Source organism: Lissotriton helveticus, chromosome 1_1 (genome assembly GCF_964261635.1).
Source record: "Lissotriton helveticus chromosome 1_1, aLisHel1.1, whole genome shotgun sequence".
NCBI classification, from domain to species: Eukaryota; Metazoa; Chordata; class Amphibia; order Caudata; family Salamandridae; genus Lissotriton; species Lissotriton helveticus.
Genome location: NC_136057.1, coordinates 59,814,837 through 59,837,057, shown reverse-complemented (window position 1 = coordinate 59,837,057; position 22,221 = coordinate 59,814,837). Strand labels below are relative to the sequence as shown.

The following is a 22,221-nucleotide window of genomic DNA, read 5'->3' as shown; positions in this document are numbered from 1 at the left end:
CCAGTGTAATATATAACTGTTACCATACCACATGTCCCAGTAAGAGAACGGTGTTCGGACAGTGTAGTGACACACACAGTAGTGTGTTTTACTGCTACTGCCTGTCTTCAGAGCAGCCTGTGACCGAAAAGGGGGCTCTCTGTAAGCTCACTGACTCCTAGCACTCACTGCAGACCATCCTGAGTGCTCGGGTGGCAGCTATAGAAGCTATATCAATATTCCATTGCCACCAGTTGACCCCGTAATACTGCGGCCCTAATGGAGCAGAGCCTTTGAAAGTCAGCAGGATAGTATGATATTGACAGAGCTCTCCCTGAGCCCGGTGCAGCTGACCTGCTGTGGCTGCCATTAATAAATACAATTGATGCTTCATTCGTTCTGAGCTGCCTTTAGTTTCCTGTGTCTGAGAGCTGTGCAGCCGCTGCCTGGCTCCTTCTGCTCTGTTTTCAGCTGCAGCCTTGGCTGGCAGCGATGGGGTTAACGCTGTTCGAGCAGGAGTTGTGTTCGCCGCCGGATCTTAAAAGCGCGTGCGTGCAAAAACACGCATGCGCACTAAACGGCCAGCAGAGTGGGGAGCTTCAAAATACAAACAGCCAAGACATAGGGTTTCCACGCATGCGCACAATTAATATGCGCATGCGTGGAAACTCGGGGGGGGGGCTGTAAAGACAGATGGGGTGGGTCTATCGATAGTACACCGGCCATGGGAGCGAACGCGTCATCGAATGACCCCGGGGGCGGCGGGGGCAGCGGCAGCACCAGCAGTGATGCTCGCGCTCCCCCGTGTGCAGAAGAGGAGCCCGACAATCGCGGCACGTGCGGGGTGTCCGAGGGGCAGAGACCCCCCCCCCCCGCATGCACCGTCGGTGAGGAAGCGCTGTGTGTGTACGGGGGCTCCAAACCTGGCCCCATGCACCCCCCCCGACCCCCGCAGTGCAGCTGGTCCTTGCTCCCTACACCCACTCTATCCTCTTCCTCCTTGCCCCCCCCCCCCTCCTATCTCACGCCCCTGCACCGGTGGCGCCTCTCCCTCAATCCGGTGCATTTGATTTGCAGTCCGGACACTGTCTCTGACCGTACAGGCTGCCCCCCCCCCCCTCCTGCCTCTGGTGTCCTTTGCCCCCGCCCGGCCTGCAGGGAGCCCCAGCCTCCGCACTGTGCCAGGGGGCTCACCGTGGAGCCAGCCGTCTATAGAGCTCCTCCACCCTGTGCTCCCCCTCCAGTCTGAAGGAAGCCCCCCTCCCACCAGACCCCGCTGCACCTGCAGTCCAAGTGTCTGCAGACCCCCCCTCTGTGTCCTGTGCACCAGCCCCCCCCCCCGGCAGGAGCCCCCACCCCCCGCACTGTGCCAGGGGGCTCACCGTGGAGCCAGCCGTCTATAGAGATCCTCCACCCTGTGCCCCCCCCCTCCAGCCTGAAGGAAGCCCCCCTCCCACCAGACCCCGCTGCACCTGCAGTCCAAGTGTCTGCAGACCCCCCTCTGTGTCCTGTGCACCAGCCCCCCCCCCCCGGCAGGAGCCCCCACCCCCCGCACTGTGCCAGGGGGCTCACCGTGGAGCCAGCCGTCTATAGAGCTCCTCCACCCTGTGCTCCCCCCTCCAGTCTGAAGGAAGCCCCCCTCCCACCAGACCCCGCTGCACCTGCAGCCCAAGTGTCTGCAGACCCCCCTCTGTGTCCTGTGCACCAGCCCCCCCCCCCCGGCAGGAGCCCCCACCCCCCGCACTGTGCCAGGGGGCTCACCGTGGAGCCAGCCGTCTATAGAGCTCCCCCACCCTGTGCTCCCCCCTCCAGTCTGAAGGAAGCCCCCCTCCCACCAGACCCCGCTGCACCTGCAGCCCAAGTGTCTGCAGACCCCCCTCTGTGTCCTGTGCACCAGCCCCCCCCCCCCGGCAGGAGCCCCCACCCCCCCCGCACTGTGCCAGGGGGCTCACCGTGGAGCCAGCCGTCTATAGAGCTCCCCCACCCTGTGCTCCCCCTCCAGTCTGAAGGAAGCCCCCCTCCCACCAGACCCCGCTGCACCTGCAGTCCAAGTGTCTGCAGACCCCCCTCTGTGTCCTGTGCACCAGCCCCCCCCCCGCAGGAGCCCCCCTCCCCTGTGCCAGGGGCTCACCGTGGAGCCAGCCGTCTATAGAGCTCCCCCACCCTGTGCTCCCCCCTCCAGCCTGAAGGAAGCCCCCCTCCCACCAGACCCCGCTGCACCTGCAGTCCAAGAGTCTGCAGACCCCCCCTCTGTGTCCAGTGCACCAGCCCCCCCCCACGGGAAGCGCCTCTCCCACCAGACCCCGCTGCATCTGCAGTCCAAGTGTCTGCAGACCCCCCCCTCTGTGTCCTGTGCACCAGCCCCCCCCCGCAGGAGCCCCCCTCCCCTGTGCCAGGGGCTCACCGTGGAGCCAGCCGTCTATAGAGCTCCTCCACCCTGTGCCCCCCCTCCAGCCTGAAGGAAGCCCCCCTCCCACCAGACCCCGCTGCACCTGCAGTCCAAGTGTCTGCAGACCCCCCCTCTGTGTCCCGTGCACCAGCCCCCCCCCCCACGGGAAGCCCCCCTCCTACCAGACCCCGCTGCAATTGCAGTCCAAGTGTCTGCAGACCCCCCTCTGTGTCCTGTGCACCAGCTCCCCCCCTCCCACGGGAAGCCCCCCTCCCACCAGACCCCACTGCACCTGCAGTCCAAGTGTCTGCAGACCCCCCTCTGTGTCCTGTGCACCAGCCCCCCCGCCTCCCCCCCCCCCATGGGGAGCCCCCACCACATCTAACCCCTGAGGCACCTGAGCATGCGGACAGACCCATGCAGCAATGTGTGCAGCTGCCCCTCGCCTGACAATGTGCACATAGGGGAGGGAGTGGTATGTGTATCTCATTCCTGTTGCTTACATCAATACAACTGATTTCTGACGCCCCCCCAAAAGCTTTCTTTCTCTGTTTCCTGCCTGAAATGCCTCAGCTTCAATAGCAGTTAATGGGGGGAATACATTAACTTCTTTTTAGATCTCACTCTTTCGTCTTCTATAATGCCGGCATGTATCCTTAAAGGGTCGACTTGCTAACCGCGTTTAACCTCTGCAGCATCCATTGCACAGGGGGGACGGCGTCCACCCGGTAAGACCCCTTAAAATAAGTGGGGGGACGCCGTCCACCCGCGTGGTACCCTGACTCGAGCCCTGCATGTATCCTTGAAGGATCGACTTGCTAACCGCGTTTAACCTCTGCAGCATCCATTGCACATACACGAGTCTGCAGCCAGGGAACAGTGCTCATGCCTGTATCCCTGACCTTCCACTACCGGTTTCAACCTGTTCTCCATCACATACGCCTGGACCACACACAGTTGATCATGGAAATGCTTGACTCAGTCTGAAGCAGTGTTAATTCTTCTGGTGGATTCAATTTAATCATTTAAGTTGTTGTATATAACTCTGGTAGAAAACCTAATGTTTATTTCTGTTTCTAAACGTCATATCTCATCACTATGACATTGCAACATTTGTTAGCAAAACCTATTAAGCGCTGTTGCTACGCCATGAGGCCTTCCAGGCCCGGCTGCGCGAGCTGTCTTCGATTTTGTCCATACAGTGCAGCTTATATGCTTTGGTGGAAAGCACAGCTGCCAGAACAAAAGGAAGGCAGGTAAGGGGGTGGGGCCTGTTTAAGCATGGCAGGCAAGGTACTTATGTTTTACTTTTGAGACAGGGATGTTATGTATGCCCCCCCTAACCCCCCCAATTTTTCTCTGCCCCTGCAAAGCCAGTTAAAGCAGGGCAGATGGATTTGGGCAGCAATACATAACATACATTATAGATGGGTAAAAAGTCAATTACAAGCATTTTTTCCATATCGGGATTCTGAGTCACAACACAAACAAATCAAGCTTTGCTCTTGTTTTCTATTTGAATTCACTCTGAACCTCTCAGTGAAAAACATCCCTATAATTCACTATTATCCATCTATTAAGTCCATATATCTATAATTACAGAAGGCGACTAGTCATATATAAATAATTTTGGTCAGACCTCAATCTATCACCTTGCCGTGCAGATTGGAAGGACTGCATCTCTCTGTGAAACTGGGCTTATTTATGCACCTCCCATGCCCTCTTAAGACCTAAAGTGTCCTGATTATCTGCTCCTTTCATACCCTGTAGTGAAGGGACCAGTGTGTATGTGCACCTGATCTTTGTTTACAGACCCATGGTACTGCAAGCTTCAGTGTGCCTTTTGAACCTTCTTTAGCCTTCAAAAAGGAGTCTGTGTGTCTGTGCAAATGGCGGCCATTGTATACTGCCCCAAACCCTTCATAGCACCTGCTGCATCCTCTGCTCCTGGAAGCAGGAAGCATGACATCTACCAGTGTAGCAGTCCCATATTAGCAAGGCTTCTAGCTGAAGATGTGCTCATCTCCATGGCCCAGATAGGAGAGCTGTTTTTTAATGTGATTAAAACAACTTGTATTAGTACTGGCTGCACACTAAGCACATCCTACGTTTCTTTCCTGGATGCAGGCTCTGTGTCCTTCGTACCTGAACTCGCACCATCGATACTTCATCGAACACTGGAGGCTGCGTCCTTTAATCTTGCAGCTCGGAATTGGGGTGATATGACCTAACTCTCACCACGCCCTGCTGCATCTGGAGCATGTGCCCACTCTTCAGGATACAGGAGTCTGGAAATGTCTGCACCGGTCACTGCTCAGGTAGGGGATGGGTCGCACCTTTTGTATTTTTAGAGATAGACTGTACAGTCCTGGAAGAAATGTCTGGCAGGAGGCAGCTGGAGCCAAAGCCTAGGTGACCCATGTGTTGTGACTGTCCTGAATAGTTTACTGGGACAGAGGTGTATTGTAATTATGCATGACTGGCTGTTGTCATAACCTGCTCCTCAGCCAGTCTGAGTGCTGCGTTGGAATGTTTAGGTGCCGGAGGGGTGCGAAGCTGTTCCTGGTGGGGCTTCTCCTTGAGGCTTACTACTGGAACTTACCTGCATCTAAGACAAATAAACCGTCATATATACAATATACACCTCCGCTACTGGACTACCGCCTATTACACCTGTGTGTTTTTATTTTTTGTATAAGTTGTACATTTCATTTACTTTTTGTTCATCACTCACTGCATTTTTTTTTAAACTTAGGATTTTGATTCAATCAGCTTTAGACAAATGATTGTGGGATCCCATTTAAAAAAAACATATTGAATATATATCCAAGAAGTGAAACAATCGTCATTCCTTTGTAGGTCTGGCTAGAGGAAGCTTTAAGATGTTGCCAGAGTTCCTGTAATTAACACAAAAATACATAGCGAGGACCCGCCTTCTGAAGTGTCATTCACATTAAGTTTGTTTGTCACAATATCTAGGGTTAGGAATATCAACCTGCATGAATAGCTGTTTCACAAGGCGAGCACACGCAGGGATGAATACATTTACTATTCTTAACTCCCCATGCACTTACCTTGACGATATGTTGGAAGATAACTTAGATATCATGGTAGAACCCCTCGCATTCTGGATCAAGCCAGGGAACTTTGCAGATGTTTATATTTTACAGCTGTGAATGACTTCAGCTTGCTCAGTAGTGTGTATTATTTCAAGTGCATGATTGATGGAGGCTACTGAGCAATGAGTGTGTTTCAGTGGAAGAAGCATTTAATGTAACTCTAAAACACTTTTCATACATGTCTACCCCTTGGACTGTTCCTGGGGAAGTTGTCGTCTCAACACCACAGTCATCTGTGTGTGGCTGCTGAGTGTTATCCTTTCTGCCAAGGTGGAGTACAAACGGCGAGGGTACTTTTAATACAGCACAGTATCAGGGTTGTGGATGAGTGGTTTGTCCGTACAGTAAGCGAAGAGCCTCGACTGCTTCTAACAGGCTGTTTTCACGAATGAAGATGAGTTATCACTTACTGAACCGGATGCATCAACAGTGCTTTTAAAGCGGACTCTTATTTACTTTTACCTCCACTTTTACTCCTGCTTACACCTCCTCTTACTCCTAATCATACTCCTACTTGCCTATTTATTTGTACTTTTTATTTTAAATATTTCTGTAGCATTGACTCAATCCAAGAGGGTATTCACGAGCTTTACATAGCGTATATAGAACATGGTACAGTCACACACAAGGGTGCTGTGAACAGTGGGCAAGAAATACTGGCGCAGGTTTGAGTACATGGCATTGTGTCCAGGAGAAGAGAAGTGGACGAGGTAGCAAGAATTACAGCTGAAGAGTCAAGGTGGTTTGGGACCTAGACAAGTGGTTTGGCACTGAGATGCTCAGTCTGACGTTTCTACTGCTAATGCTATTTGCTCCTGCCTACTCCTGCCTACTTCTGGTGGATTCTGTTCTTCTACACCTACTGCTTACAGCCACTCTTGTAATTTACCTTACTTCTGCCTACTTTACTATTGATTCATACTTGTACTTCCTGCAGAATTACTTTTTCCTCTACTGTTCGTGTATGTACCTCTATTTATTACAACTTTTTATCCTGCTTAATCTACTCTCACTCCTATTAAGATTTATTCTTAATTACAGTACTCTTACTACAATTTGTATTTGTCTGCCCAGTTCCATGCCACACCCATCACAGACACCCAAGTGTCCATCCATCAACTCATAACTAATCGTTCATCCATCCAGCTGTTGAACCTCCTAGCCGTATGCACATTATAGTAGCACCCTCAGCCTTCCCACAATCATTTCATCGTTTTATATACCCACATAACTTCTTTTATACATCTGTTTTCACATGCGTGCATACCTGTTGTCTAAGTGCATGTGTCTGGGCGTACATCTGCATATTATCCCTATGCATGTGTCAACAACAAACATGCCACCATTGCAACAAAGTACTCGTATCCCTAAAACACACCAGACCTATTGTTTTTCCAATGTCTGTTCTTTTTTAATTTGTATGTAAATCAAATCATGCAGCGTTAATTTGCTGCTGAATGCAACATACAAAGTATTTTCTATCATTCGTAAACATTTTCTATTTGTGCAGAAGCATAAACAACTTGTATTAGTTGATTATTCGTACTGGTTCAAAGGTTTATGGCTCATTTATTCCCACGAGGCCCTGGGAGCTGAGGGTGATCTTGAATGTGGGGCTGCCTTACATTGAGTCACCCCCCACTCCGACTCTGGTGTCTGCCACTCCCCCCCCTCACATTGCCGTCATCCTACTGTCCAGAAATGCAGTGTAGTTAGAAAGATTGGAGTCCTGATAAGGTAAATGGCAGCTCTGGAATGAAGGCAGTTCTAGTGTGGAGGCACCTGGAAATAGCCTGGGAAGTGGCACTGGAAGGTGTCTAGCACAGAGTTGAAAACCAGCATTGGTAGTTTGTACAGACATGATTTCTGGCAGACAGTCTTTAGTGGGTAATGAATTGTGCTTGTACGTCTGGAGAAGCTGGAGAGACTGCTATAAAGAGAGGACGCTGAGAGTAGAACATAAGGTCCTTGTTACTGTGGGCTGGAGTCAGCTGTGGACCTTTCAGGTGACAGCTCAGTCAGAACTGTACTTGGCTAAGGTAGAAGGGTCCTTCACCTAAGCCAGAAGCGTAGGGAGGTATTCCTGGATGTGGATACGTCTTCAGGTGACAGCTCAGTCAGAACTGTACTTGGCTAAGGTAGAAGGGTCCTTCACCTAAGCTGGAAGGGTAGGGAGGTATTCCTGTATGTGGATACGTCCTCCCGAATCAAATACTAATCACTTGAGGTCTCCCAACCTGTATAATGAAAGCTGAGCACTAAGCTCTTGTGGCACGGAAAAGGAAGCAATTCCTTTTTGTTAAGTAACCCTCACACACACTAGTAGTGTCATGCTTCCTCATTGGGTTCACCCTGACTCCTAAAGGTCAGGGTGGGGTCAACCGTATTTCAGGGAGCACGTTAGAGAGATAGGCCAGGGGGTCTAAAGATAAAAATCCTCCTCCGTCTCCAGGTATCCCTTTATTTGTGGAGACGCAGGGGATATTGAAAAGTTGTATTAAAGGGGTCGTCAAGAGTTGATGGTCCTATGACCCTAGTGTCATGCAGCATGTACCAGCCCTTCTTATTGCCTGTGCCGTTCCGCCCAACTATTCCATTTTAAGGAGGGATAGAACGGAGGGAAGAGGTGGCGGGGTGGCCCTGATAGTGGACAAGGCTTTTGTTTGTTCCTCCTTTGCGGTCGACAACATTGCCGGCTGTGAAGCCTTAGGTTTTACGCTCCACATATCGGCGTCCCAGACCTGTACTGGCATTCTCCTCTACAGACCACCTGGTCCTATTGGGTCCTTTTTTGAGGATTTGCAGTCGGCCCTCTCTGTACCATGCATGCGCTCGGCGCATTGCATGCTACTAGGCGATCTAAACTTTCATATGGATTGTCTTACTGACGCTGATGCCGACAAACTTCGCGATATCACGGCGATGTTAGGGCTGGCCCCTTTTGTTCACAGCCCCACTCATGTGAAAGGCCACACGTTGGATGTTATATTTTCCTCTAGGCCCATTGAGGCGTCCCTTCCACTCCCGGTCTTGTGGTCAGATCATTATCTGCTAAACTTTGCCTTAATTCTTGATTCTAAAGCTAGCCAAAGGGCTTCTAAGGTAGGGTCTCGGCAGTCCAGAGCCTTCCATCTTGTGACAGCTGAAATGCTCTCTGATGCTCTTGGCCAATACCCGTGCCAACTGACTGGGGACTTGGAAGCCGACTTAATCCTGGTCCAGAATTGGATGCAGGCTAGATTCGAGGAGCTGGCCCCTTTGAGGGCTGCCAAAACCGCCCCTGATTTGAACTCAGCCCCTTGGTTTTCCTCCACTCTTCGCATAATGCGTCAAGAATGTAAGAAGCTGGAAAGGCGCTGGCGGCGCAATTATGAGTCGGTGGAGAAAATGAAATACAGAAACGCGACAAAAGCGTACTATAAACAGATTGCCTCAGAAAAAAAGAGTTATCTTGAACAGAGAATCGACAAGGCTGATAATGTCAGCCGAGAACTCTTTAGAGTTGTGAAGGAGTTTGTGAACCCAGTGGTAGCCACTCCTGTTCACACACATACGGAGGAATGGATTAAACAGTTGGCCGACTTTTTTGTGACCAAAATCCTAAAGATTCAGGCCACCTTTCCATCGGTGGACTCCCGTATGGTTGACGCCTCTTCAGACCTCTGTAGGGATGACTCTGGGCCCACATTATCTGTTTTCCCTCAGTTGCCCTGCGAAACGTCGCTGGAGTTGCTATCACGACTGAAATCTGGCTCGCCACTGGACGCCTGTCCGGCGCAATGTCTGGGCAGGGTGGCTCCAGCGTTGAACAGCTTGCTGAACCCCCTGCTGAATCTTTCATTGAGCTCGGGGGTTGTCCCACGACAGTGGAAACATGCACTTATCCTGCCGTTGATCAAGAAGCCTCTGTTAGACCCCCTGCAATGGGCTAACTATCGTCCGATCTCCCTCCTCCCTGCTCTGGCAAAGGTGTTGGAAAAACATGTTCAGCTCACTCTTTCCACCTTTATTGAAAGCAACAATTTGTTGCATGACTCCCAGTCCGGCTTTCGTGCAAATTATAGCACGGAGACCGCTCTGGTAGAGGTCACGGATACCATCAGGGAGACACTCGATCAGGGGGGACGGGCGATGTTGGTCATGTTGGACCTTTCGGCGGCGTTCGACACCGTGCCACACGCAGGCCTTCTCTCAAGACTCAGGGAGATTGGTCTGCGAGGGACGGTGTTGGACTGGTTTCAATCCTTTCTTGCCGACCGCCGACAGGTGATCTGGGCTCCGCCGTTCTCGGCGGAAATGCCTGCGCTGGAGGTGGGGGTGCCTCAAGGATCTATCTTGAGCCCCACCATTTTCAACATTTACATGGCCCCTCTAGCGGAGGTAGCGGAAGCGTTCGGGGCCCGGGTCATCTCATACGCTGATGACACCCAGCTTTTGTTCACTTGCAGGAAGGGTGAGGTCTTCAACGGCGGCAGAATTAAGGACTGTTTGAGCGCAGTCTTTGCGTGGTTCCAGCGGCACAGCCTGAAGTGCAACTCAGACAAGTCTGAGCTGCTCTTCTTTGGCTGTGCCCCAGACTCGGACTGGAAGTCGTGGTGGCCCCAGGACATGTTCCCCCCTGAGGCTCCTTCAGCTCAGGTAAAAAATCTTGGAGTGGTGTTCGACGTTGATCTGTCTTTTCGTCCCCACATCCTGGGTCTTGCAGGGAAATGCTTTAGCATCCTCAAGATGCTTAGAAAATTTCTGCCCCTGCTCTCTTTGCAGTACCGCAGGAATATAGTTCAGGCGTTGGTGGGTTCACGCCTGGACTATGCAAATGCGCTCTTCGCGGGCCTACCTAAATATCTGATATCTAGGTTGCAGGTCATACAGAATTCGGCGGCCAGAGCCATCTATGGCCTGCCGAGGAGAGCAAGAGCCTCAGTGCTCCTAGCCAGGCTTCACTGGCTACCAATCGCGGAGAGAATTAAATTTAAACTCCTCACATTGGCGTTTAAAGCTCTCCATGCGACCGGCCCTTTCTACCTTAGGAAGCGCACTGCTTTCTATGTGCCACGGAGGTCTCTGCGGTCGGCGGACCTGGCCAAAATGGAGGTGCCTGTGGTCAAACGTGTGCGGATGGGAGGTCGCTCTTTCCAACACGTAACAGCTTGCCTGTGGAATGCACTCCCTCTTTCCCTCCGGAAAGCAAATAATCTCTTGGCCTTCAGGAAGGAGCTGAAGACTCTGTTCTTCACCGAGTAACCCGCGTTTCTGCAGTTTGTTTACCGTTTGGTTTTCTGTTTTTAGGGGCATCTTTGCTAAAGCGCCGGGACACCCTCTGGGGTAGCCGTGCGCTCTAAAAGTGTGCCTAACATTAACATTAACACTTGGCTCCTGGACTTTCTTCAGGGCAAAAAGCAGTTCCCTCCCTGGGTATTCAAAGAGGAAATGTCCCTAACTTTTAAAGTGAGTGTGCAGAAAGCTGCACTCTTGTTAAACATGGAAGGTATACTTATCTCCAATCCAGTTCTGTAATGTTTTGTATCTGCCCGATTAAGGAGGATTTCATGTGTCTCAAGGGGATGCGGTAGTAGTGGTAGCCTTGTAGTCAAACTTTTATCAAAGGTTCTGCCCCTCTGTTCCACCTACTTGGGACCAGCGTCTTCCGGCATTTGCCTCAGTCCGAACACTCCAAAGAGAAGGAGGGGGCGTGTATTAAACCAAGTATAGTAAATACCTTGGGAGAGTGATACTGGCACGGTCTAGCATAGAGTTGAAAACCAGCGTTGCCAGTTTGTACAAGGTGTGATTTCTGGGAGACCGCCTGTAGTCGGTAATGACTGGTGCTTGTACGTACCAGAAGCTGAAAAGTCCAGATGGCAAAACTAACTAAATTTCCCACATTGTTTGGAAGGAAAGTCCCTGGTAGATTTAACACCTGTTCATCTCCTGCCACAATGCTGCAGAGGCATTGCCAGAGAAGGAGGATTCCAGCCGGATCACAGGGCTGGAGATCAAGTTTTTGGTCAAAATAGAGAGTTGGAGCAGACGGGAGATGAGGAATAGAATTTGTGCTAACAGAGTTAAAGTATTTGGCAACAGTTTTGGAGGGAGTTCAGCATAAGATGTAAACCCATAAAGTTGGCGGCTGTGAAAGGCCTTGAGCTGATAGAGGAGCAAAGGGTAAAGAGGAATGGGATAAAAGAGGAGCGTGGTCCCTGACGTATTGACGGATCTGCTCTGGAGTGATGAGCAGTAAATTATGTGGTAATAGTGCACTATTCCTTGCAGCCTGTCTACCTCAGCCACTACTTAAGTCTCAAACTCTCCACCCCAACCATCTCCCGCGTAGTCCATGACCAATATTTGGACCTGCTTCTCCTTGATGCTGACGGTGGACCTTATGACATGTGTTTTGCAGGTCTTCTTTAGACTCCACGGCTCCTTGTACGCTGTTACTTTCTTTCGGACTACTTCATGTGCACGGTTGGCCCTAACTCTATAGCAGTTCTCATTTCCCACTGCTGCTACTATCTTGTTTTCATACCTTCTGAGTTGCACCTATGGTTCGAAGTGCATAGTGCACCAGCCTTTGTATTTAACTCTAGTTGTGCTTTGCAGTAAATGTCGTTGTGAGATTGTACGGTCGCTCATGATGTGTCCATTAACATTGTTTTTATTCTCTCCTCCTTGTAGGGTTTTGATGCTGCTGTGCTGGAATGTGACAAGAGTGTACCTAAAAAGAGTGGCGGTGTTCCAGTAGTAGAATTTATGGATTTCAAGATGCGTCACTGCACGGTAAGTAGTGGGACTCTGGTTGCTCTTTCTTCTGTGGTTCACTTACAGTTAGTGTAGGACAGACAGAAACACCTGGGTGACTTATCCTTGAAGGAAATTAGTGGCTACGTAGTGTTGTGACTCATGTCAGGACTGCAGAAAAGGAGATCTGAACGAGCCAGAGAGTGCACAGGTGATGCTAAAACGGGCACATGGATGTGTTTCAGGAGTCCTATGTTGAAACCGAGGCAGTGCAATGAAATGAAATGAAATGAAATGAAATTTGATTTATAAAGCGCATGGCTGCCCAAGAGCGTCCCATGAGTAGTGGCTGTAGACTGCATTTGATGGTGGGCGTCTAGTTGGAGTTATCTCTACAGACTGCAAAGACAGAGATTTGACTTTGTGTGCAGGTCGAGGGGGGAAAGTCTGAGAGAAGTAACAGGAGTTGGAAGTAGGAAGATTTCACCATTTCAGAGGCATATCTCAACCTGCCAGGGGCCAGTTTGCAGCCTTCTGGGTTCTTAAATGATCTCTTTAGTTTCCTAATTGGATAGATCATGTGAGGAATCTAGGTTGAGGGAAGGCTGGAGTGAATGTATGGTGGAGAGTGAAGGCTGGAGTGAATGTATGGTGGAGAGTGAAGGCTGGAGTGAATGTATGGTGGAGAGTGAAGGCTGGAGTGAATGTATGGTGGAGAGTGAAGGCTGGAGTGAATGTATGGTGGAGAGTGAAGGCTGGAGTGAATGTATGGTGGAGAGTGAAGGCTGGAGTGAATGTATGGTGGAGAGTGAAGGCTGGAGTGAATGTATGGTGGAGAGTGAAGGCTGGAGTGAATGTATGGTGGAGAGTGAAGGCTGGAGTGAATGTATGGTGGAGAGTGAAGGCTGGAGTGAATGTATGGTGGAGAGTGAAGGCTGGAGTGAATGTATGGTGGAGAGTGAAGGTTGGAGTGAATGTATGGTGGAGAGTGAAGGCTGGAGTGAATGTATGGTGGAGAGTGAAGGCTGGAGTGAATGCATGGTGGAGAGTGAAGGCTTGAGTGAACGTATGGTGGAGAGTGAAGGCTGGAGTGAATGTATGGTGGAGAGTGAAGGCTGGAGTGAATGTATGGTGGAGAGTGAAGGCTGGAGTGAATGTATGGTGGAGAGTGAAGGCTGGAGTGAACGTATGGTGGAGAGTGAAGGCTGGAGTGAATGTATGGTGGAGAGTGAAGGCTGGAGTGAATGTATGGTGGAGAGTGAAGGCTGGAGTGAATGTATGGTGGAGAGTGAAGGCTGGAGTGAATGTATGGTGGAGAGTGAAGGCTGGAGTGAATGTATGGTGGAGAGTGAAGGCTGGAGTGAATGCATGGTGGAGAGTGAAGGCTGGAGTGAATGTATGGTGGAGAGTGAAGGCTGGAGTGAATGCATGGTGGAGAGTGAAGGCTGGAGTGAATGTATGGTGGAGAGTGAAGGCTGGAGTGAATGTATGGTGGAGAGTGAAGGCTGGAGTGAACGTATGGTGGAGAGTGAAGGCTGGAGTGAACGTATGGTGGAGAGTGAAGGCTGGAGTGAACGTATGGTGGAGAGTGAAGGCTGGAGGGAATGTATGGTGGAGAGTGAAGGCTGGAGGGAATGTATGGTGGAGAGTGAAGGCTGGAGTGAATGTATGGTGGAGAGTGAAGGCTGGAGGGAATGTATGGTGGAGAGTGAAGGCTGGAGGGAATGTATGGTGGAGAGTGAAGGCTGGAGTGAATGTATGGTGGAGAGTGAAGGCTGGAGTGAATGTATGGTGGAGAGTGAAGGCTGGAGTGAATGTATGGTGGAGAGTAAAGGCTGGAGTGAATGTATGGTGGAGAGTGAAGGCTGGAGTGAATGTATGGTGGAGAGTGAAGGCTGGAGTGAAGGCTTGAGTGAACGTATGGTGGAGAGTGAAGGCTGGAGTGAATGTATGGTGGAGAGTGAAGGCTGGAGTGAATGTATGGTGGAGAGTGAAGGCTGGAGTGAATGTATGGTGGAGAGTGAAGGCTGGAGTGAATGTATGGTGGAGAGTGAAGGCTGGAGTGAATGTATGGTGGAGAGTGAAGGCTGGAGTGAATGTATGGTGGAGAGTGAAGGCTGGAGTGAACGTATGGTGGAGAGTGAAGGCTGGAGTGAATGTATAGTGGAGAGTGAAGGCTGGAGTGAACGTATGGTGGAGAGTGAAGGCTGGAGTGAACGTATGGTGGAGAGTGAAGGCTGGAGTGAATGTATGGTGGAGAGTGAAGGCTGGAGTGAATGTATGGTGGAGAGTGAAGGCTTGAGTGAATGTATGGTGGAGAGTGAAGGCTGGAGTGAATGTATGGTGGAGAGTGAAGGCTGGAGTGAATGTATGGTGGAGAGTGAAGGCTGGAGTGAATGTATGGTGGAGAGTGAAGGCTGGAGTGAATGCATGGTGGAGAGTGAAGGCTTGAGTGAACGTATGGTGGAGAGTGAAGGCTGGAGTGAATGTATGGTGGAGAGTGAAGGCTGGAGTGAATGTATGGTAGAGAGTGAAGGCTGGAGTGAATGTATGGTGGAGAGTGATGGCTGGAGTGAATGTATGGTGGAGAGTGAAGGCTGGAGTGAATGTATGGTGGAGAGTGAAGGCTGGAGTGAATGTATGGTGGAGAGTGAAGGCTGGAGTGAATGTATGGTGGAGAGTGAAGGCTGGAGTGAATGCATGGTGGAGAGTGAAGGCTTGAGTGAACGTATGGTGGAGAGTGAAGGCTGGAGTGAATGTATGGTGGAGAGTGAAGGCTGGAGTGAATGTATGGTGGAGAGTGAAGGCTGGAGTGAATGTATGGTGGAGAGTGAAGGCTGGAGTGAATGTATGGTGGAGAGTGAAGGCTGGAGTGAACGTATGGTGGAGAGTGAAGGCTGGAGTGAACGTATGGTGGAGAGTGAAGGCTGGAGTGAACGTATGGTGGAGAGTGAAGGCTGGAGTGAACGTATGGTGGAGAGTGAAGGCTGGAGTGAATGTATGGTGGAGAGTGAAGGCTGGAGTGAATGTATGGTGGAGAGTGATGGCTGGGGTGAATGTATGGTGGAGAGTGAAGGCTGGAGTGAATGTATGGTGGAGAGTGAAGGCTGGAGTGAATGTATGGTGGAGAGTGAAGGCTGGAGTGAATGTATGGTGGAGAGTGAAGGCTGGCGTGAATGTATGGTGGAGAGTGAAGGCTGGAGTGAATGTATGGTGGAGAGTGAAGGCTGGAGTGAATGTATGGTGGTGAAGGCTGGAGTGAATGTATGGTGGAGAGTGAAGGCTGGAGTGAATGTATGGTGGAGAGTGAATGTATGGTGGTGAAGGCTGGAGTTCATGTATGGTGGAGAGTGAAGGCTGGAGTGAATGTATGGTGGAGAGTGAAGGCTGGAGTGAATGTATGGTGGAGAGTGAAGGCTGGAGTGAATGTATGGTGGAGAGTGAAGGCTTGAGTGAATGTATGGTGGAGAGTGATGGCTGGGGTGAATGTATGGTGGAGAGTGATGGCTGGAGTGAATGTATGGTGGAGAGTGAAGGCTGGAGTGAATGTATGGTGGAGAGTGAAGGCTGGAGTGAATGTATGGTGGAGAGTGAAGGCTGGAGTGAATGCATGGTGGAGAGTGAAGGCTTGAGTGAACGTATGGTGGAGAGTGAATGTATGGTGGTGAAGGCTGGAGTTCATGTATGGTGGAGAGTGAAGGCTGGAGTGAATGTATGGTGGAGAGTGAAGGCTTGAGTGAACGTATGGTGGAGAGTGAAGGCTGGAGTGAATGTATGGTGGAGAGTGAAGGCTGGAGTGAATGTATGGTGGAGAGTGAAAGCTGGAGTGAATGTATGGTGGTGAAGGCTGGAGTGAATGTATGGTGGAGAGTGAAGGCTGGAGTGAATGTATGGTGGAGAGTGAATGTATGGTGGTGAAGGCTGGAGTTCATGTATGGTGGAGAGTGAAGGCTGGAGTGAATGTATGGTGGAGAGTGAAGGCTGGAGTGAATGTATGGTGGTGAAGGCTGGAGTGAATGTATGGTGGAGAGTGATGGCTGGGGTGAATGTATGGTGGAGAGTGAAGGCTGGAGTGAATGTATGGTGGAGAGTGAAGGCTGGAGTGAATGTATGGTGGAGAGTGAAGGCTGGAGTGAATGTATGGTGGAGAGTGAAGGCTGGAGTGAATGCATGGTGGAGAGTGAAGGCTTGAGTGAACGTATGGTGGAGAGTGAATGTATGGTGGTGAAGGCTGGAGTTCATGTATGGTGGAGAGTGAAGGCTGGAGTGAATGTATGGTGGAGAGTGAAGGCTTGAGTGAATGTATGGTGGAGAGTGAAGGCTTGAGTGAACGTATGGTGGAGAGTGAAGGCTGGAGTGAATGTATGGTGGAGAGTGAAGGCTGGAGTGAATGTATGGTGGAGAGTGAAGGCTGGAGTGAATGTATGGTGGAGAGTGAAGGCTGGAGTGAATGTATGGTGGCGAGTGTAAGAGGAACAGTGATTACAGACTATCACTAATTATTGTAGGTTTGTTCATGCCATGCTAAGAGAGTCTTATGTATATTTGTCCTTGGTATAGCAGGATCTTTGTTTAAGGAATTTGAGGGGCTGTTTTTTTTCATGGGTAGTTGCAGCTACTGATATCAGTATCACATCAAGAGGGATTTTCTTAACTACATCAATTACATCAGCATATACATCTTTTTTGATTTCTTATCTGATGGATGAAATTGTGTTTGCTATTATGAGCAAAATATTATTCTCTGACCATAAAGACACATGCTTGAATCTTATTTTAGAAATTATGATTCTGTAAACCAATACTGGAGACTAAATTTCTCTATTCTGAAAGACAAAAACCTGGCGGAACAAGTCTAACTATGAAAGAGACCATAGAAACAATTACCTGGAAGGCTCTAAAATTCAAGGGAACCGCGGAAAATTGATAAAGCCTAAGCTCATTTTTACACGATACTGTATAGTGAGGATGCTTTAGTGGCGAGGAGGATTTAAAACTATTTATCAACGAAATAATTTTCACTTGATTTTGCAAGTGAAGAAAGATGATAGTTGGAAAAAGAAAATGCCATTGACTGTAAGAAGGTTGGAAAGTCACTTGGTATTGATAGATTCATTATGAAATATTATCTAATGATATTGAATACAATTGTTCCAGTTCTATACCAGTTCTCCTTGATGTTTTCAATGATATAGGAATATGTGGCTTCTGAGAGCTGATTGCATTAATTTCAAGAGTAGATCCCACTGTCTCATTTTGTTTGTGCTGATAATTTAGAGTGAAGTCCAAGACCAAGGAAAGGAAGCGGCTACAAAGATAGTGTTTACAAACCCTTTTTGAACTTCTGTCCACTGGATACTCTTTGCTGTCACATTTACCTCAGTAGGCAGCAGACATTTTCCACCAGTGTTTTCTTTTTGAAATAGATAAGAATCCGCCATCCTTCAACCTGAGGCCCTAGGCAAGGCCTTTGAGTAAAGACATTGAACTTGATGCCCAAGGATCAAAAGATTTGTAAATTGTAGCCAAAATGTCATACCCCACATGGTTACAAACCAGGAGCTAATTCAATCTTCGAATAGTTAAGCTAATGTTCTTCCACATATAACCATAAGTTATGATCTTCACCGCAGCATTTTGAATTATAATAAATTGTTGATATTTATTTCAGAACACTCAAGACCAAACTCAAAATATCTGACTGTCTCTGGTGTACTGATACATCCTCTTCTCTATATGGATGACACACATTTCTGTCTAGTTTCCACCTGTTACATTAATTCCCAGCAAATTGAACAGGCACACCATGTGCATTTAATGATATTAATCATTTGGCATCATCTGCAATTTAGCTAAGATGTGGACCAGAGAATTAAATATAAACTGTACACACAGATCAGTTAAGTGTATGATATTCACACAATTCATCCAATAACTTTGTAAACTGTTAGACAACTCTGCTTGGCGTACAGCACCATCTCTTTAGACATGCACCAGTACATGTTTGAGTGCAATCCTTTTATTCTTGGTACCAGTTGGCTACCTCGCAATTGTGCAGCGTTATAATGCAACAGCCAATCCCTAATTAATAAAAGGTCTGTGTAATTCAGATTTGGAATGTTACCCCAGATACCTAGCATCATTGGCATCCAATCGTATTGGGATACCAGTAACCAGAACATGATGGTCAGCCACTTTCCTCCAGAATTTCTGAACCCCGGGACACTCCCAGATTTTATGGAAAATATATCCCTCACATATTTCCCCTTAGGGACAAGGCCTCTTTGATTCTCCTGAACGTAACCAGAGAGGTGTGTGCACAACACACAGTGTAGGATCCTCTGTTGAACTAACCATCCTGGCCCTTTCCATTCCGAGTAATGTAGGGGCCAATAATCCTCTGTCTACAGCTCTTCAGTTTTCCATAATTATCTTGTGCGTTACTTGCTAATGCCTTATAAATCCTTGTAGTAACTTCATGAACACTGGGTTCTATGACCATTATGTTTTTCATAGGCGAACTGTGCTGCAGCAACAGGAGAACAGCAGTGGTCCTGCTTTGTTCCAAATATTACATGCACAGTTGTGGTAAGGTTATGGGAAACCATACCGAAAAACATAACCCTGTTGGGGAGGCATATCACTGAATCACCCCAGCATCCTCTTATGAGTGGCAAACAGTTCCTCCAATGGCAGCAGTCCCATTTACTGACCATTTTTTTTATCATACCGCGTGTTAAATTTTGCACGTCACCAAGTATTAATTTGCCACCATACCAATAAATGATCATTTTTACTATGGAAGCTTTTCTCATCTCAATATGAGGTAGCTAGATAAGAATATGGAGAAGTCTGGAATTCAGTGTTGTATCTCAGAGTGCGCGGCTTCTCTGGAGGAAGGCATATTTGGGTAACTTCTTTGCTGTCCTTCTTCCGCCTACTCGTCAGTCGCCTGACTGTCCTCTTGGTAGTTTGTATTGGAGATTGGTGTGTGTTTTTTTCACTGTGGTTCTCTCCAGGTGGGAGGTTGAAGAACAGGGCTGTTCTTGAAAAGGCTTGGACCCTCATGTTCTCTGCGTTCTGCCTGGAGATTATTTGGAGGCAAACTATGCTCTAATGGCATTTTCTTAAGCATGGCATTCATTGTGAACATTTTACCTGTAAAACACTGTTGGGTGTTTTTAGGCATTTCTGCTGATTCGTAGATGACACTTCTCCATTTCACTCTTTATCTGAAACAGGAAGTGAAGCTTTTTGTTTTTCCCAAACCACAATGATTCCCTTATTTTAAAGGTTTTATATAGCGCTGGCTAGACCCGGAGGTATCAGAGTGCTTTACATGAGCATCAGATCATAGTTACAGGTTACATCGTTAGAAAGGTTACACAGTTCTTAGAGCATGGCAACATAGTTACTTGTAAGGTCATGATAAACAATAAGCACAAATACGTAAGGGGAAAAGCAGGCAAGGGGAAATATTCAGGGGAGGGGGGAAGGATGTGGGGAAGCGGACAGGTAATTAAGGCGAAAGAGGAGGGGAGGGTGAGAGACATCGTAAGGAAAGAGGAGGGGAAGGGTGACTGGGACAAAAACCGGTAGACGAGTCAAAGCAACGTCCAAAGTCCAGTAAGCTGTGATCCCAGGGTAAGTGGTATCACTTCCCTATCTCTGTTGTGGAAAACTCCCTTTACGCAGTGGACTCTCTCAGAGGGGTCTCTGAGACTCCAAGGCTTACATACTGGATTCTTCCCCAAAAAGGGGAGAGGGAGTGCTGGATTCCCTGTCAACAATGTCTACTAGTGTCCTAATCCATCATGGGAGATGCACCTTTTGTATTTCCCTTCCTATTTCTCTGCCCTTACTTCTGTTTCTCCATATAGAAGGAGTTGGAGCTGTCTGTGCAACATGTTGCAAGCACTCCAGTAACTTTGGCATCGGTTCCCTCCCTTGTTACAGTTTTTTTGAATCATGATATTTTTTTCCAGCGCATGTAGGTTCTTGATTCTTCCCTCACTTAGTCTTCAGAGCCTCCTGTTGGATCTGGTCCTCTGCAACTCTGTCTCGGGTTCCTGGTTTCTTGCCTCCTTAACACAAGACACCTGTTGCCTTCTGGCCAACTTTGCAAGAGAAGAATCCTCGACCGTTGCATCCATCAGTTGCCAGATTGCTGTGCCAACATTTCCTTAACCTTGATATGAATCCTGCACATGACCTTGCAACCAACTTCCAACAGAAAGCTCAAGACTTCAGCAGTTCAGAGTTGAGATTTGAGAACACACTTTTCAGGCAGACATTTGCTGCTTTAGATCTTCCAGAGGCAGTCCAAGTACTCTTAGTTTCTCTGCAATCTGGCTAAATTGTGGCTGCAGGAAATGATGACCCCACCCTTACATTCGGCTATCTTGGCAAGAGAAAAAGACTCAATGGTTGCATCTAGCTCTTGACATTGAGTAAGATTAGAGAATTTCTAAAACTGTCCTTACATTCCCGTCCCGTTTAACCTAATCAAACTTTTTTAAACTTAACTAAAAGTAACCGGAATGTAAGAACATGATTTTATTTGATGTACGATGGTCTAAATCTTGTTTTTTCTGCTTACTCCACATTGCAAGAATCAAATATCTCCTGTTGCCACCAAATTTAAATTCATGTTAACGTCCCAATTTCTTACATTATTTCTAAACTTTTACTAGTAATTCATCTACTAACACTCCAGATGCAATCACTCATCAGATTCCTGGTGGTCATCCATTCCTTTTTGTAAGAAATTGCAATATTATTTGGAGTGAGTGACTACCCATGTCAAGGAGCAATCGCAGCCCTTGTCAGGGTGAACCCTCAAAGTCCCTAAATGAACCTAAGCTCACCTCCCTGGTAGCTCGGCACAGAGCAGGCAGGCTTAACTTGGGGCAATGTTTAAGGTATTTGTGCAATACCAAAATAGTAATACTTTCAAAACCCCAAGTAATAAGTATCCCAAACCGAATTAAGAAATGTTTGTAAAATTTTATAAACAAAATGACAAAATGATCCAATAAGGGGTAACTGGAGATATGAATTTCTAAAGTTTTAAGGAGAAATCGCACCGAAAAGCACTAAGCACCAGTGATAGTTTATGGAGGCGGTAAAACCAGGACCTAAGCGCAGTTTGAGGCTGACCACAATGAAGTCCTGGTTGGATACACCAAGTGGATTCGTCCCGGTAAAGGTCTGCAAGTCAAAACTCTTGAAAAAGTTCCATGTCAGAAGAGGACCTTCTCACTTTTTGAGACGAGAAGCATTGAAATGTCTCCAAAGTCCCAAAGCAGTTTGTCACTGTTTGAGAAGAACAATTCTCCCCGCTGAAATGTAGCCGCCGCCGTGGAACGGAAGGCTGAAAACATGAAGTAAGTTGGTTCTGTTGAAGCTTTGGAGCTTTGGAAATTTCTACCTGAAAATGTTATAAGACCCAACGTTTTTTCAGAGGACCTTTGAGTGGGTCGAAGCTGAAATTCATTATGACTCTGTGGAACTGCCTGTCAGATACTTTTACTGGCAGTTCCTGGAGGAAAAGTTTACCAAAGTTTCCAGACTTTCTTCTAGTGGCCAAACATCTAAAGGCGTGCACATCTAAGGCCCTCTGGACCCCAGGAAAAGGCACTATTGACCCTCAGAGTCTCAGGCAGAGGCCAACAGTAAAGTCTAGCTCTCAGCTGTGCCTGAAGTCAGCCTAACTCATTCGAAGGATTACCAGCTATATATGATGTGTAAAAATGCAATAAATATTGTATAAGATTCTTATAAACAAATGATATGTGGACCGTTAGAATCTGACTAAATGTGCTATAAAGGATTCTTTAAAGTGCACATAAGAGGATATGCATCCCTGCTGTGGGTTAGAAATGAGATCATCCTCAATAATATGATGCGCATTTTCTGTTCTGTATTATGCAAAGATGCTAAAAAGTGCTAAGGAGGAAACAAAGTCCAGTTGGATGGTCTGATGCTCAAAAG

General features: G+C 48.1%; 1 pseudogene across 1 annotated transcript in view; it reads left to right on the top strand.

Moving 5' to 3' along the window:
- Window positions 1–670: 670 nt before the first annotated feature.
- The window catches only part of LOC144823488 (uncharacterized), a 54,809-nt pseudogene continuing 33,258 nt past the window's right edge, over window positions 671–22,221 (top strand). Inside the window, exons 1-3 of the transcript XR_013608807.1 lie at window positions 671–866; window positions 4,496–4,686; window positions 12,166–12,267. The product of XR_013608807.1 is annotated as an uncharacterized LOC144823488 (transcript). The remainder of the gene's footprint in view (window positions 867–4,495; window positions 4,687–12,165; window positions 12,268–22,221) is intronic.